General features: G+C 41.3%; 1 protein-coding gene across 1 annotated transcript in view; it reads left to right on the top strand.

Moving 5' to 3' along the window:
* Positions 1-699: 699 nt before the first annotated feature.
* The window catches only part of LNX1 (ligand of numb-protein X 1), a 113,970-nt gene continuing 96,578 nt past the window's right edge, over positions 700-18,091 (top strand). Inside the window, exons 1-3 of the mRNA XM_063107766.1 lie at positions 700-783; positions 1,812-1,863; positions 2,483-2,610. The gene's annotated coding sequence lies outside the window, so the exon portion shown is untranslated. The remainder of the gene's footprint in view (positions 784-1,811; positions 1,864-2,482; positions 2,611-18,091) is intronic.

Here is an 18,091-nt window from a genome sequence, read left to right as displayed (position 1 = left end):
CTTCTCTATGCCTTGGTTTTCCCCGCTGTAGAACGAATAGCAATGGTACCTGACTTAAGGGTTGTGGTATAAAGTGCTTTGAACAGTAAGTAACACCTGGTAAGCAGTTGTTCAATGTTGGTTTTTATGATTATTATTTTCATCTTTTCTCCAAGACTTTAGAAATATCATTTCCATGATAATGTAACAGCCCTAATGGAATAATGAAGCCCATATTGGGTTTTTGTTTGTTTGTTTGTTTGTTTAACGTTTGAAGGCTATTCTAAATCCAGGAGCACCAAGAACTATCTCACTTGGGATGGCTGATGGTGTGCAACAGTCCAGGTTTTTGTCTTCCTTTGTATGCTGTACCTGGGAGTTAGCTCCAGTCCCGGTATAACTCCTGTTCTCAATTTTCTTTTCTTTTTTAAAATTCATCAGACCGTATATGCAGATGGCTGTGTGTACGTGAAAATATCAAGTGAAACCCCATAGTCTCACGGCCTTTCAGTGAAGCTCTGTGCATGGTCACTTCCAGCAAATTCATTTCCCCTGCACCCCCCTCCGCCGTCCCCGCGCCCGAAGCCACGAACCTAAGCCCGCGATTCCCCCCTCCCAAGCTGGAGCTGGTGCCCTGCGCCAAAGGTGAGGCGTGATTGACAAACTCCACGGAGGGCGGGAGCCGCGGGGACTGCGGGGGGAAAGGCCTTCCGCGTGACTCACCAGTCGCCCTGCCCCTCCTCCTCTCCCAGGGGACACCCTGTCCGCGTTAAGGAGAAGCCTTTGTTCTGCTGTCTTTTCTCAGTTAAGTATCAAACTGGTGGGCTGGTGCTTTTTCCTGAAAGACCTGAACGTAGAAGTTTTTGTTGCCTTGTTGCCTTCAACTTTTTTAAAAAAATAAAGGAGTAGCCACACCTACCCCAGTTTCTATTGGATGAAGACGTGATTTTTTTTTTTTTTTTTTTTTTTTTAAGCTTCCAACTCTGCTCCAAACGCACTAAGTTTCCAGGTGGGGAAAAGTGGTTTAGACCTGCCAGGGGCGGCTTGGGGACAGGAGCTAACGCTGTCAAAGGTGGGGTACCCACAGCCTGCCCCGCACCCCCGCGCCCTTGACTAGAATTCAAGGGCGCGGGGGTGAAATTCTTTCTGGTCCGGAGTTCCACACGCCCCTGCCCGCGCCCGGGCCTGTACAAGCTATTCAGTGACTGGATACAGCCAACGTTGAGGCCGGGAATCAAGACTTCCTTTCTTCCCCCCTGCCCGTTTTCCTTTTCCTCCAGACCTTCCTCTAGCCAAAACGCCACCAACAAAAGCTCCCAAACCTCTAAGTGGTACAGTATTAGGACGTGTGGAACCAAAGCATTTCCAGTGTCGCGGGGAGGGGCGGGGGAGGCCAAAAATAGGGGGAAAATAAGAATTTCAACATTTCTTTGAAGGAAAAAAAATCCCTGGGCAAGCAGGCCATCTCCCAAGTTGCGAGAATCCACAATTTCCCCAATAGCACATTCCAGAGAGTGAATAAATTGTCCAGAGATGCTGGATGCAGGGCATAGAAATAGACAACGTTTAAATAGGATGATGCGGGTTGTTTACAGTCCTCAAAACATGCCGAAGGTTTTAACAGTCAGTCAGGATACCTCACAGCAGTCCGGAGCATTACCCTCCCTTTCCTGCTGGAAAAGCTGAAGCAACTAGTGACTGGCCCAGGGTCACACACCAAGCTTGGGACAGAAATAACTCTGACTCCTTCCTGGCTCTAACCTGCAGAAAACATCGCCTTGTTACTGTACTATCATTCGAATCTGAATCATTTAAATTGCTCCTAATTGCAGGCCTACAGTGAACTGTAACCACCGTGTGACTCTAACTGCCAAGCAAGCCCAGGTAGGAATGACTGAAATTTTGCAAATTCCTGAACATTGAATTAAAGAGCTGAGAGGGGGTTAGGGATAGGGAAAAAGTGTTTGAAAATGACTTTGAAACTACTGACAAGTATCTATATAGATTTTTTTTTTTAATGAATTTCAACAGAGAAGCACTTGAGATTCAAATGGATGCCATTCAAAAAGGCTCTTGGGGGTAAATCTCAGATATTTATAAGCAGTCAGTCTTCACACTCTTCCTTTTTGTGCCCAATAAATTACTGTCTCATTTTGGTGTTTAAATCTCTCTTTGACTCGTTTGTAGGAAGCTCTGGGGCAAGGCAGTGGGGTGGAGGCTGGGAAACAACCAGGCATATAAATTCAGATCTGTACACAGGGCTGGACACGTGTTGTACTCAGGAAAGAAAGTAAATTCCAATTGGCAAATTGTTCTAACTGATTCATTTGTCCACGAAGAGACGCCACCTACCTGCTTGCAGGTATTCAGGTAAATGACAGGTGGGCGGGACCTACTGACTGTTTCAATCGCTAAGGTCCCAGCAATGCTATATCTGTCGAGGCTTCCGTGATGTCACACATTTCCTGGTCTGGACCGACCAATGCTCTTCTCCTTCCTCCAGGCACCTGTACACTGAGGTTGAGGCTGGTCACAGCTCAGGTGGCCCAAGGAGCTGTTTGGTTCACCCACAAGGGATGAGAGCTACCCTATTGCTGCTGCTTTGAGAGCCCCAGACAGACACTTGAAAAGGTAAGTTGAAACCCTCCATTTTCTTCTCTTGGCATTTAGACCACTGGCCCCTAAGAGATCTGAATGAAGAATTTGAATGAAAAATATAAGCTGAATGGCTTAGCCCTGGATGTTTGCCCCAGAGGGAGAAGCTCTTTTGAGAGGGAAGAGTAGAGGGATGCCTTTGACATTCTGTTTGCACAGTAAAGTTCTCCCAGGCCAGATATTTAATCCTTTTTGTTTCTCCTAATCATTAGTCCAGGCTCTGTTTGCCTGCAAAATTGATCTGATTTTTTAAAACCCTGGAGAGGAATGGAGCGGAGACATTGTTTGAAACAGCTTAAAAGTGCAGACCTGTTCAGCCCATTTAATGGGAACTGGGAGGCTAGTGCCTACCGCATTGAGTTGCATTTTTTTTTTTTTTTTTTTTTTTTTGCTTTATTTTGCCTTACTTTCTGAGTTCATCTTACCAGAAGCAATTTTGATCTAAACCTGTGAGACCTTCCTAGATTTTTGTTTGTTTTCTCCTAAAAATTTGTTCCTCAGGTTTATTCTTTTGTGCTATTAAGAAGCTCTCTCTTTCTTCTTTAAAAAAGTCTACCATTTTCTTTGCTCACTGTTGACTTTTTAAAACCATTTTGCAGCCTGGATCAGAATTGTTTACATTCAGACCAGGACTGCTGCCTGCTGACCTTTGGTTAAAGTAAAGGTTATTTCCTCAGTGCCCCAAGAATGTAACTTCAGGTCTGGTTTTTAATTTTTTTGTAACTCTTTCACTTTTTTCTGTCTCTTTTAACAGCAAATATATTGAAGAGATTGTTCTGCCAGGACCTGACTTTTAAAGTAATTTTACCTCTAGGATCCATTTTTGTTTTCTTAATCCTGATCATGCCGCTCGTACTACTTCTATTCTTGACAGCCCAGTAGCCACCCTCTAAACCCAATACTATTGTTGGAGAAAGAAAAGAAACCGTTTCTAAACCCACCCTCCCTACTGAGTGAGCTAGAAAACTGGGGAGAGAAATAAACTCGGGAGACTCTTCTTTCTGGATTCCTTCATCAGCTGTTTTTCTGAGATTTAAGTTAGTAAATATGTTTGCAAGGGAATACTCTGTTAGGTATTAAGCTCCTGTTGTCACTCAGAAATTCGAAATCCATATAAACTCTCCAAAAGTATAAATTGAAACAAGCTGAAAAAAGATTTGCCTTGGACAGGCAGTTGCTCCTCGCCACTAAGAATTGGCACTGCTCTTGATGTCAATTTCTCTTAGTCCTTGGAGGCTTACTTGCATTATTCTCCTTTAATTTACCTTTATGTCTATTATTTTCCCCTTGGCTTGTGAGTTTGGGGGGTGGCTACTGTCCCTTACTACACAGTCTCACTTGAATCAGAGCTTTGTCAGCAGAGAGAGTAAAAGATATCTTAGATTCCTGAATCTTCTGGATGAAAATGTGTCTAAATCTTTCCTCAAGATTGCGTTCCCTCTGGCTTATCGTGGTTGATTAATTCTTTGCACAATAGTTAATTTATGAGCAAACAAATCATTTTGTCACTTTCTGAGGGTACTTCAAAAAGTTCACGGAAAAATGAAAAGATAATGTGAATCTTTCCATGAACTTTTTGAAGACCCCTCGTATGTCAGCATCTCTGGCTGTTAAAAGAACAGAGCTGTGGACACTGTACACCCAGGTATAAGAAAAGAAAACAATGACAGAGACTGGAATTCAGAGGCAGACTATCTAGAATGTAGTTGGTCTTTTGGGTCATTTGTGCACGAGTACTGTACAAAATTCCTATAGTACCCCCCATCCTTTGATTCAAGTGGACATAAGGCCTGTTGGAAAAATGTACAGTCTCTTCCATTTAACATCCTTGAGCAAGTTACTTAACTGCTGTGACCCTCAATTTCTTCATGGGTAATATGGGAGATAATCGCTACTACATAATGTGGTTGTGCAAAGTATGAAGTAACTAACGTATGTAGAACTTCAAGGCATTCCTTCAATGCCTGGTGCTAAGCGGTGCCAAATTTAAAGGCTAGGTTCTTCTTTCCTGAAGGAATTTTCCCGGCTTGCTTGGAGGAGATAGTTTGACCCTACCAAGATAAAAGATTTTATGTGATTGCCATTGTTAGGAACCCTGATAGCTCCTGTGATTGTAATTAATTGTAAGTAATTAACTCCAATGCTAACAGTTGGGAGAAAGAAAACAGGCAGGAGGCTGGAGAATGCTTAAGTGATGTCATTAAACAAGACAGGCATATTTGTCTCCGATAGCCTCCCAGGCAAAGCTTTTGGGAGTTGCTGCCCACGACTGTTACTGCTTCCTTCTCCCACCACATGGCTGTCGTTCCCCAACAGACCCACAAAATGTGGTTCTCCACAGGCCTTTGGGATAAAAGTCCTGTCGTCGTTTGCTGTAATCTGGCTTGGCAGGGAGCCCTTTTTGTTTTCAGTTGTGCTATCTCCAGGGCACACTGGGCTCTTGGTCTCCTCCAGTCTTGCAGATAAATACCCTCCACCCCATCCTGGGTGAGCGGCTGGAGGAGGCAGTTGGTGTGAAGTCTGCACTGCACTGTGGAAGGGAGGCTTGTGGGTCCACTGGAGATATCTGGCCCCTGATGGAATATCCTATGACCTTGAATGACCTTGAGTCATTGCACACGAGTGGGTAGCTTCTCTAGGTCTCACCCTATCCTAAAGGGATAACAAGTTTTCATCATTCAAGAGAAAGGGATTGGTGGATCGAGGATAATGGTTTCTAACCTCAAACCTACTACTAGCTTGCTTAGAGTACTCTGGGGAAGAACTTCAGCCTCTCTTCCCATCAGTTTCCTGGTCTACCTTTTTTTTTTTTTTTTAAATTAAAAAGAAGATTCTAAAATGGTGTGCTTGACAAACCCCCTCAGTCCTTACGCAGAAGCTAGATGAGTACACCTAGGTGAGTAGGTCAGACTGACTGGAGGGTGGGGAGGCAAAGCCTCACTAGGAAGTATTAATCTTATTCATTTAGTTCTGGGTGGAACAGTGCTACTGCTTTAGAATAGTGGTCTTGTCTCTGGCATCAGACTGCCAGCTCTACCAATGTGACCTGGTACAGGTCCTTTAACCCTGCTTGACATGAACTGTAAAATAGGGTTAGCATGAAGATGTTAGGAGTTGAAATATATAAAGTGCTTGGAATGGTACCTGGCATAATGTTGGCTATTACTAGTATTATTTTCTTGAAAGAAACAGTGGGTAAAAGTCAGACAGATATGGATTCGAGTCCCAGTTCTGCCATGAAATTACTAGCCTAAATAAGTTACTTAGCATCTCTTTGCCACAGTTTCATTATCTGAAAAATGGAATACTTGGTCAACTCAGTGATATTGTGAGGAATAATTGAAATGGTTACATGAGAAGTGCCTGGCATATAGTAAGTGCTCTAACTGTTAACTACTGCTGTATTATTACAGAAAACAAAAATTGTTATTTTAGATACAGGTAGACTTCTTAGGGCATGCTACAGTTTGGGTATAATAATGATGAAAACAGTAGTTAGTTGAAGACCAAAGACGCTGAGCAAAACAGATTTCCTGAAAAGCCCCTAAAGGCCCAGAAGGAAAACCTGTTAACCAAGATTATCTTGTTTATCTTGGAGTTCCAGGGTAGGGTAGCTGCCACTCGAAGTGTCTGGTCCTTTGCAGCCCTGTGGGCAGTCGTACTCTGTGACGTGAGTCGACAGTGGGTCCTCCTGGAGCAGTGATTCCCGGCCTCACGTCTCCCTGTCTGCTCTTCTTGACCTTGGCCAGGACATCCTTTTTATATTTAAATTCCTCACTTAAAGTGGAAGAAACTGGGTCTGCTAGGATTGTGACTCCTTGAAAGGCCATCTGTAAGATGCTGCCAAAGAGAGGACATGTAAGAGAGGCTCTAAAACATGTCCTCCTCATTGCCTTGGCATTCCTGGACTTCCTGGTAGTATAAAACTATTCCTGATATTTATGTGCTGGCATCACACAGACTCACTTTTATGTGGGTGGCAAATTTATTGTCTTTGACAGTGCCTCCAAAGTATCAAAGGCTTTTCAAAACTGTTTGGAAGGAAGGCTGCAACCCAGGCTTCATGTCAACCCAGGCTCTTCCTGGGTTAATGAGATTTAACCATGTACTATCCGCAAAGAATAAGGGTTGACGTGAAAACCATAAAAGTTGCTAAGTACAGAAAAATGCACTGAGCTGAACAACTCAGGAACAGAAAGTGTTGGCTATTTCCTGTAAACTTCCTACATTTACCGTTTCCTCCTATCTCATTTTGTTCTATGTGACAGGACACCACAGTGACCTATTGGTTAGTTACACAGAGACACACTTCAGATCAGTAAGAGGAAGAACTTTCTATGAATTACAGTTTTCCAGAAATGTAATAGGTTGCCTTTTGGTGTACTGAGTTTCTTGTTACCACAGGTGATCATTTTTTGGTATACTTAGTGCCTGATATATAGTTGCTGAATGAATGAATGAAATGAATGAATGACAAAGAGGATTTGTGTTTCTTCAGCAGCACATACACTCGTCTGTAAAATGTAAATTATATTACTGATCTCATAGGATTATTTTAGAGATTAAATGAGAAAATACATGTCAAGTACCCAGCACAGTATGTTACACATAGCAAACTACTCATTAAATAGTAATATTAATTATTGTTGTTTTATATTAAAACAAAAATGTAAATATATTAAAAAATATATTTTAAAAATATTTTAAGTATATTTTTAAAAATTATTTTTGTTCTAAAAAGGAGGGGAGAAAAGGAATTCCTGCTTCAGGTAGATTAGACAAGATGACCTCCAAATTTGAGATTTGCAGTTTTTATGATAGTCTCTTTATTCCAATTCTCTTTGTCTCTGCCCTTTGTCCTCTACCTTTCTAAAAGAACTTCTCCCTGCCCTAGAGAGCCACGTTCTTTGACATGGTGTGTTGACTAGTACAATTCTAATAGTGTAATACGTTCTGTCTTAATTAACCAGGGACTTTTTTTTAACATCACTAATTTGTGTCTTGGAATACAAGATGACCTCCAAATTTGAGATTTGCAGTTTTTATGATAGTCTCTTTATTCCTATTCTCTTTGTCTCTGCCCTTTGTCCTCTACCTTTCTAAAAGAACTTCTCCCTGCCCTAGAGAGCCACGTTCTTTGACATGGTGTGTTGACTAGTACAATTCTAATAGTGTAATAGGTTCTGTCTTAATTAACCAGGGACTTTTTTTTAACATCACTAATTTGTGTCTTGGAATGTGTGGACTTAAATTCCACCATTATTTTCAAGTGACTCTTATTTGCTTTTTATGTTTGATGCATTTGTCACAGTGATACAAAAGACTTCAACAACAGCAGAATGGAAACTCTCCAAAAATTTTCTTTAATTGCCTCTTGGCACAGTGCATGGCCACAGCACATGCATGATGGTGGAATCTAAATATGTCATTGCTGTCTGTTGAGATGATTTGCATAACTTGCTTATGACTGCTACTGCCAATCATGTGGCCTCTTGAATAAGACGCTGCATGTTTAGGTTCCTGCGTGCTCATATTAATACATGAGTCACCTTGTGTTTTGAAACTCCTCGTTAGGTATTACAGTCATACTTCTATTACGTCTTCCACAACACACACACGCTCAGTCAATCTACCATTTTCCCCCTTGAGGCCCTTTCAAATTTGGTCTAACAGTCATCTCTGAAGCTATCTGTATTCTAACTTATTAATGGATTAAAAGGAAATTTTATGTTTTTTTACTAAGGTAGAACTGCTGCCCTAAGTAAGTCACAGTCTAAGTGGCTGCCACCTCAAAATATTTTCCATATTCCTAAGCCATGTAGAGAAGTGTTGGAATGGACCATTGGGAATGTTCACCCCATTCCTGTAGGAATACCCCTGGAAATACATAGTCCCCTGTATTAGTTTCCGAGGGCTGCAATAACAAATGACCATAAACATGGTGCCTTAAAACAACTCAAATTTATTCTTTCACAGCTCTGGAGGCTAAAAGTTTGAAATCGAGGTGTCAGCAGGGCCATTCTCCCTCCAAATGCTCTAGGAGAGTCTTTCCTTGCCTCTCCCAGCTTCTAGTGACTCCGGATATTCCTTGGCTTGTGGCTGGATAATTTCAATCTCTGCCTCTGTCCTCACATCACCTTCTCCTCTGGTTTTATGTATTCTCTTCTGTCTCTTACAAGGACACTTGTCATTGAATTTAGGGCCCATTCAGATAATCAAAGATGATCTCATATCAAGATCCTAAACTTAATGACATCTTCAAAGACCACTTTTAAAATAAGATCCTATTCACACGTTCTGGGATTAAGATGTGGACGTATATTTTGGAGGCCATCATTCTACCCACTCTATCACTCAACTGACATTCATATACAGAGGTCCCACCAACTTTTTATGGAGACATTTCTTGTCCCCTTGGAGGTGAAAATTTTGGGCAAAGTGCAGGCAAGGAGAGTTAGAAGTGGCAGCCCTCACCACTACCATTATTTATTTTTGTCTTCAAGGCACAGTAGTGTTTTGTACTCTAAAGACCTACCAAGTTCTTCCATTCAACAGTGTAATGTGTATACTAAAACAAATCAGTAAATGCCATCTTAGATTGCATTCGTGGACAAGTGCTGTCCTGGTTATGGAAGTGATCACTCCACTTAATCCCAAGTCCATCAGGCCACAACGGCATAAGTGTTCACTTCCAGGTACCATGTTTTCAAAGGGACCTTAACAAACTAAAAGGCATCTTGGGTGGACCTTTACCATCACCTGGGCTACCCAGCAAGACAAGTGGAACCAGACCCAAAAAGAAAAGATCCAGGAAGAAACCCCCGATGCTGTCTTTAATGGGGTTGGAGGGGATTGTCATGTTTTGAGGGAGCAAATGTAATATGCACTACACTGAAAAGCAGAAGGGCCACCGGTTAAAGTAACAAGAGGGAAGCATTCAGCTGTTTGAAAACTGATGAGCTCCCCATCGCTGGCAGTGTTTCAAGAAGAAGCTGGTAGGTTATCCTTTAAGGATGTTGAGAAAATTTCTTCACTTGGTGAGATTCTTACATCCTTACCCAACTCAAAATCCTATGACTTCTAAATAAATAATTTTAAAACCTTAGAGGTCATCATGCGGGGACACCAAACACCAGTGTGTACACTATTCTTCCTTGACTGATGTGTTGGCTCAAGTTCTTCGCTGCACCTGAATTTCTTCCCACTTGTCCAAACCTCATTTATCTCTCGTGATCATTCCCAAGGACCATCTATTTCACTAACTTTGCTTGACTGTTCTGGGCCACATTATACTGGTCTCTTGTCCCTTTTCCTCCAAAGTGTGTCCATGGCTCCTTTTTGGGGGAGCCAAACTCATGGCCGTTTATTGTGTATTCTCTTCTGGTATGTTAACCTTTTTTCCCTATGTGTGAACTCTATTTTCCTAATTAGTCTTAAACTCAATGGAGATGAAGTTGAATTTCTTATGGGAACTCTCACAAAGTTTAAGGCAAATGCCAGGCATGGACTAAGCAATCACCAAGCACCTGTCGAATTGAAACAGAGTAGAAAAATGTGGAAAATTCAAATATCTTTCTTTATCTTTTCCTTCCCTCCATTAAACTTAGTAATCTGTTTTGTAAAACCCATAAGCACTTCCTGAAATTGTTTTTCAGATTTGGGTGGAAGAATGCCAGAGTGCTTCTTTTCCATCCCTCTCCTCTGACATCAGCTCTCCCTAGGATCCTATGGCGACTCTTTGCATGAACAGAGCCCCTGGTCAATGCAGAATGCTCTGCCTTCATTTTTATTGTTTGCAGGGGGTCAGTTCCATTTCACCATGTCTGTCAACTAGGAAACAAAAGGACATCTTTTCTGGTACTTGAAACCCCAAGTATGAAAGTTGCGCCATGACACCCAGGGAAAAGCTGGTAAAATCTGCTGTCAAAAGAGGCAAAGCTGTGCTGGTAAAATCTCCTGTCAAAAGAGGCAAAGCTGTGCTTGCAGGAGGCCCTCCCTGGCTTCTAAAACTTGTATCTAATTGTCTACCCACTTGGGACTCTATTCCCTTAACCCCTTCCCTTATTTTTCCCACTTTCTGTATATCTATGTTCTCAGTTATTGATTCCAGATGTATTATGCTGTCTCCTTTTAGTTCACTTCTCCTGTAATTTCCTGACACACGAGCACTTCTGACCTCTTTAAAGACCATTCATATTCTTTTCTGTCCTTTCTAGTTAGCAACACCATGCAGACTTATGTTCACAGATTTCATTAATGAGTGGCTTACTCCCTCTTCGAGATTGTTGATTTGGATGTTAAGCAGAAGCAGAGCTAACCACAACTTTTGCAGCAGCCCATAAGCACCTGCCTCCCTCGTCTCCCTTTCTTCTGCAGTGTGTATGTGCCCCCCACAATGTGCACACACAGACACACCAACCCCCCTTCCAACCCGGACTGTTGCTTCAAAGACAATTTTTATCCCTTCAAAGACAAGTTTTATCCCATGTGTGACCATTTTTATTCAGGTAACTAAAGTACCTAATGCGTCCCTATTCCATATGAGTCTATAAGCTAAGGAATAGTCCACAGAGCATCTGCCCATCCTCTTGTACTATCCTGGTTATGGATAAATTTATCTGAAATTTAAAATATGCTTGCAAATTTACTTAGTTTAATAGAGAAGGGTAGAGTTTACCCTAACTTTGGCAATTGCTTGTCCCCCAATAATCTAATCTAGGGATGACAGCCAGGCCCAGGGAAGTAGTTAGACAAGTATGCCTGCTGAGTGAGTTATTTTAGAAAGACAAGGTCACCATGTGAAGAAGTTACTGGCACTGGTTCACTTGGTTCCTCCATGGATATATTTCTGCTCTTCACAGTCTAGGATGGTGTTCCTGACTATGATTGTGATCTTTGCACTGCAGTGTGGCCCCAGTGATCAGTTTGAAACCAACTAAGCAACCATTCTGCCCCATGGAATTTCATCCAAATATAAAACATCATCAGCAACAAAAAACCTTAAGTTCAGTTTCTTGAAGCTAAAAGTTACCTTGGAAATCATGCGGTATAGAGTTAGCCTTTATGTGTTTGAAACACTCTGTAGAACATTAAGATTGGTTGAAGGGATTAAAAGATTTTGAGCAACTTTAAGTCAGCAAAAATTACAAAGCAAACACAACTACAGTGGGACAGAGCCTCACACTGTCTATAAAATGTCACATTCCATGTAGGGTCCTTGCTAGAGATAGCTGTTTATTACTTGACTGAGCTCTCTTATGTACTCATGAAACAAAACTGTAGGAACCAATCATTTTGTGATCTCTGTTGGGACCTAGCTTTTAGATTATACTTCATTCCTCTTATTTGAAGCAAACCGTTCCTCTTGCCTCAAGAACCTTTCAGCAAACTGCTCACCTGGCGTCTCTATCAAGTATAACCATCAGCTGGAGCCACAGTCAGTGTAGACCTTGGTTAAAGTTTAGTGGCACACCTGTGAAGAGTTTGTAATTCTTTAGTTTTGTCATTGCACCTGGCTGGCAACCAGGTCAGGAAGAAGGAAAACATAAAAGACCTTCAAAGGTGGTTGATAGCAGAGCTGGATCCAAATCACAGTTTTGACACCCACTCTCTCTACTTGGGTTTCTAAAAATAATAGTGACAAGGCCATGATTAAGGTAAGGCAAATGAGGCACTCACCTTGAAGTGTAAAACTTAAGGTGCCAAGAAACTCAGTGATCACAGTTTTAATGCAATAGTTTAAAAAATCAAAATTAATGCAAAATTCCATGCTGAACAAAAGATCAAAATTCACTTAAAGACAGAATGAGAAAGCTAAAGTTATTTAGAAATTATTTAACATCATGCCTTAACCAAGAGAAATTGTCAAACATGGCAATTTCAGATGCTCCCCGCTCCCAGAAAAGATGTACAAATACTCTGAAAGGAAAGTGTCTGAGGAGGTATGAAAATGAAATGAGCAAAGAGGTAGATTTTGAAAATATTACTGATGAATTTGCTTCCTTTAAAGCCAGGAAAGTAAAACTATTTTTAAAAATTCTGATTTTGCTATAAATAAAATATTTAAACTTAAAATGATGTTGTAAGTTTTAATATACCTACTTTTCATGTTTTTCACATTTTTGCAACTACCTTAAGGATCTGGAAAAAAATAACCATTAAAAAAATACACAAACAAATATACTGGGACACCTATTTTTCCTTTTGCCTCAGGCTGCAACATGGCTCAGCCCAGCACTGGTGGGATAAATGATCTGTTATTTAGGGGTGTATTCAATGGATTTTGCTGAATGTGCTTGTCATGGCAAAGTAGGAGTTTTCCAGAAGCGAGGCTTTTCAGCAGATGCTCCTCCTCTGGAAAAGGGGACATCTGTAGTGGTCCAGGTGACTAGTATGCCTCCTCAGGCACTTTCCTTTTTGAGTACTTGTGCATCTTTTTGGGGAGGAGGAAGCATCGGAAGCTGCAGGCTTCCAGTTCTTCTCTTGCCCCTCATCAGCTACCCTTGATCTATCACTGTTTTAACTTTTTCATTTATTAATAAAAAAAAAATTTTTCAGTGAAAGTTAATCAGTATTTGTGCTCTGGGTGGGAAAAATTGTCTCTGATTTACCATGTGTTTAAATGGTTTCCATTTCTCCTGTGTAATTTATTATGTCTGTACATTTTGGAATGAGATTTATCAAAATAAAAGAATGTATACAAACAAATAGGAGAGGCCCTAGTTACCCAAATACCATTCGTGCTAGGGATTGGGTATACACTGTGGATTCTGATACTACACTATGTAGCTACTGAAGACTTTCTTCTGTTTATATAAACCCACCTAGTGCCACTAAATATCTGCATTTTCTTTCTTTTTTTTTTTTTTGGTGGCTCGCTGGCACAGGGATCTGAACCCTTGACCATGGTGTTATAACACCATGCTCTAACCAACTGAGCTAAATTGGGCAGCCCTTGTTTTTGCTTTTAAAAGCCTCTGAATTACTACTTTATTACCCTTGACATTATGTGTGTGTGTGTGTGTGTGTGTTTCCCCCATCCCACCCTCACCCCCCCTTCCTCCCGCCCCAGCCCAGAATTATTTCCTCCAGGCCTCAGGGCAGTGTCTACTGCTCTGCCCACTCCAGTAACAGCAATGATGTGCTGTTGATACCAAGAAAACAGATACAGTCTTAGTCTGTTGACAATCAGATCAAGGGAACAGATATTCCCACTTCACTGTGGCCTGGAGGTTTTGGGGCTCATTCTACCCATATATTGCAGGAGGGACACTGATAAATCCAGGAGCTTGCAGAGAAGATTTGGTCAGGCTCGTAGAGTCTGGAAACCTGAAGAAATGCTGGGTGAACCCAAGGCTGTTCAACCTCGGGAAGCACATGGATCTGTCTTCAGATAATTAAAGGATTTAAGGAATTACACATATTCTGAAGAGCTCCTAGAATAACATTGGATGCATCCATAGAGGGATGGGTGAGTTACAGGGAGCAATTTTTTGCCCAGTATATGGGCTTTTCCCCCCCTAATAGTTAGAACTGTCCAAAGGCAGAATGATCTATTTTATAAAGTAATAAAGGCCTGTTTCATTGAAGGACCATCTCTCAAAATCTTTTTTCAGCTCAAATAGTCTAGACTACAATGTTTCATCTTTGATAAGGTTAAAGGACCAATGCACGACACATTGCCATTTGACTATAAAGATGAATTCTTTTTAATAAAATGGAGTACCCTTACTATTGTTAGAAAACTATGACTCAGGCGGCAATTTCAGAGATGCTAAAAGCATCTCTTAAATTATTTTATTTATTTTTAAATTTTTAAAATTTTTTTAATTTAAGGATTTTAAAGATCCATAAAGATCAAATTTTGTCCTTTCTACTGAATTTTCCTATTGGAGGAAAATATGAAGTTATTGGTGTAGCATGACAAATGATGTGTTTATCCAGTTGTGTTTCTAGTAGAGTATATCATTTGTTCTGGTAACTAGATCAGATAACAATTTTCTATAAAGCCAGAGTGCATTGAGAGGAGAATTAGCAGGATAGTAGCACAACCAGGGACCACATTGTTCTGATGAGTTACCTTATGCAGACATATTTTTACTTCCAAACAACCTATATCCCAAAGGATGTTCTTAAATCTGTTTAGTGCGGGGGCCATACATAGATCTGTAATGACCCTCTTGGCTGCAGGCAGCACTGACTCGCTTCTGCTCTGGTATGTCTCTTTGTTGTCAGCCAGGAAGTACAGAATTTACAAACTAGGCAGAGGAGCTTCTGTGTAGGTTTCAGGCCAGACCATGAAACGGTGGGAAAGGAAGCAGCGATTAAGGGCAAACAGAGACGGAGAATATTTTTCCTGGCGCTTCTTAGTCCTACCTTGGTGGTTTTGACTACATATATCACTAAAAGTCACCTCAGGCTTCTGTCCTACCCCAAATCAGAAGAGAGGAGGAAAGGGTGGTTCCTAAGGCACAATCAGGTTGTACCAAAACAGTGTGACTTCCATCCCCGCCCCTCACACACACCCGGGGAGGGAAGCCGCTTCTCAGCTTTCTCACTCCAGACTGCAAACAGAGCCACATCACAGCTCTCTGCTTACTTCAGCCTGGGCCAGAAGTGCCGCTGGCCCCCACTCTGAGAAAGTGTAAATGCACTCAGAGCTGACAGGCTCTCTCTTCTGCTTCTGGAGAGAGAACATAGTTTACCTTTTCAGCATTAGTGATTTTTGATCATTTTTTCTCACTTTAGCAGCAAGGCACATGTATGTCTAAAAACATGGTACATGTTTGTAAGAGATAAGCTGGAAATAAGAGCCTCCAGGTAAATGATATGAATCACATTTTTCAAAGTCTACCTTGTTCTTTTCTTTAGAGCCAGCACGCCTTGTATGGTCAATTCTCTCATAATCTGTTTCTATTCATATAGGCTTTATTTAGTCTAATGTCAAGTCAGAAAATATATACAGTAGTGTTTACATTAATATTAGTTTAAGAATTTGGTTTACTCACATGGGGAAATGCCAGGGAATCCAAATTGCCCTCAGAAAAGAAAATAGAATTGGAGTTGAAATGAAAGCCTGCCATTTTTGCTTACCCTGTCCCATTCATGCTGCCTCGGGCATTTCAGCAATAAAATTTCAGTAAAATAAATAAAATTTCAGTAAAGAGAAGGAATCTTTTTCTTCAGAGATCTTTTTTTTTTTTTTTTTTTTTTTTTTTTTTGTCGTTTTTTCGTGACCGGCACTCAGCCAGTGAGTGCACTGGTCAGTCCTATATAGGATCCGAACCCGCGGCGGGGGCGTCGCCGCGCTCCCAGCGCAGCACTCTACCAAGTGCGCCACGGGCTCGGCCCCTTCAGAGATCTTTGATACATCTACAGTATTTGCAATGAGGCCTTATTTAGAACCTTCTAATTTTCTGGGGCTCTTGTATTTTATTACTCACATTTTTGACATTTGGACTGGTCAAAATCAGGAAAGATGCTGGGAGACAAAGTAGTGAAATGGTTAGGAGCGGGCAGTCCCGGCCCCATTAGTCTCTTTTTTGGTGTGACTGGCAAGTTACTACTCCATGCTTCACTTTCATCCTGTTAAGTAAATAATAATAATAATAATAATAATAAAAATCTTGAAGATTTGTGAGGATTAATTAACATAATATATATAAGGCCCCTCACAGTGCCTGTCAGGTGGTAAATGCTCAAAAACTGTTAGAAAACAAAGAAAAAGGGGTTTTGCCAGACATTCAACCACCAACAACAAGACAAAACAAAAAACCCACTTGATCAGCACAGAATTGTAGAACTCTATTTCTGAAAGGGACTTTATACTCCCTAGTGTGGCGGTTTGCAAGTATTTTTTCTCTTAAGCTAGGGTTCTTCGAACAGAGTATTATGAGGAGGAACCTGAGGTGTCAAAGAAATAAAAGCAGAGCTGGGACTGGGTGGGGGAGAAGTGGGCAAAGTCCCCACACCCCTCCTGTCTTCACTCCCCTGGAAGATGCAGAAGTAGAAGCGTCTGACACCTTGCAGAGCACAGTTTGAAAACCAAAAATCTCGTCCAGTGCCACCATTTCACCCATAAGGCAATGGCCCAGAAATATGGAGTTGTTCTTTCAGTGGTAGGACCAGAGCTGCAGCCTGAGTTCCTGTTACAGACACTCCCCTGCAGCAGTAAGAAAGGACAGGAGCAGGCGCGTGGGGCTATGAGGCAGAACTCTTATGGAGAAACTGTAGAAGATCTAGAGTTTTTGTTCATAGGTGAACCTTTTGTTCCCCTGTAATAGATGATGATCTTTTGGGTGGCCCATTTCCATTTTCATGTTTATTTTTCATGTGTTTCTGGTGTCACTTAAAGCATTTCCTGTGAGGTTCCAGTACCTTCTATCAGCTTTGAGGACAAATAGCAGCTGTTTAGGTTTCCATGAAATTTGACTGGAAACGACGTCACCCCCCCCTTCTGCACCTCCTACCTTTGCCTTCCGTGGTCCCCTCTCCTGCTAAATAAACTGCTATGATTTCTAAATGTTTTCACATTCAGGGCATTTTACTTAAACCTCTTGACCAGAGTGTTCTTTTAGGCATAATAGCACAGTACAGAAATGTAAACAACAAAGCTGACTCAATGAAAGTTTGAAGTCAATATATTTTCTTTTTGAGATAAGGCAATGTTTGTACAAACAACTTCAGACTTTATTTGGAAAAGAAAAAAGATATAACACAGTTTATGACTGCCATGCTATTTCCAAACGTGGCTAGTTTCCTGTTAGGTTATTCATGGGTCTTTATGTTCTTATGGAAAACTTAAGGTCTTTGGAAAAGAAGAGAGTTGAGTTGGGGGCAAGGGAGGAGGCAGGATTCTTTTTTGTTGTTGTTTTATGTGTATTCACGGGATACAAAGCTGGCTGTCACCACCTGTGCCCAAGATGTGATGGTCAGATCAATATTATCAGCATGCCCATTACCACAAATTGTACTTATTTCCCATGTCCCCCACCCAATTAATTGTGATTATTCCTCTTATCCCACCCCCCATCCCACCTGGTAACCCTAGGTATGTTCTCTCCCTCTGCCAGTCCAAGGCACCACTGTGGTCTTTCTTTCCTTCTTTCTTTTTCTTTTAGCTCCCACCTATGAATGAGGACATGTGGTATTTTTCCCTCTGTGCCTTGCTTATTTCACTTAGCATAATTTTCTCCAAACTCATCCATGTTGCTGCAAATGGCAGAATTTCATTCTTTTTTATGGCAAAGTAGTATTCCATGGTGTATATATACCACACTTTCCTTATCCAGTCATCCATAGATAGACATTTAGGTTGCTTCCATATCTTGGCTATTGTAAATAGAGCTTCATGAACAGGGGAGTGCAGGTATCTCTTTGACATGACCATTTCCATTCCTCTGGGTGTATACCCAGAAGAGGGATTGCCGGATTGTATGGTAGATCTATCTGTAGTTTG

The sequence above is a fragment of the Cynocephalus volans genome, chromosome 9, assembly GCF_027409185.1.
Source record: "Cynocephalus volans isolate mCynVol1 chromosome 9, mCynVol1.pri, whole genome shotgun sequence".
NCBI classification, from domain to species: domain Eukaryota; kingdom Metazoa; phylum Chordata; class Mammalia; order Dermoptera; family Cynocephalidae; genus Cynocephalus; species Cynocephalus volans.
Note: the sequence above shows the minus strand (reverse complement) of the source record. Positions and strands in the feature narration are given on the sequence as shown.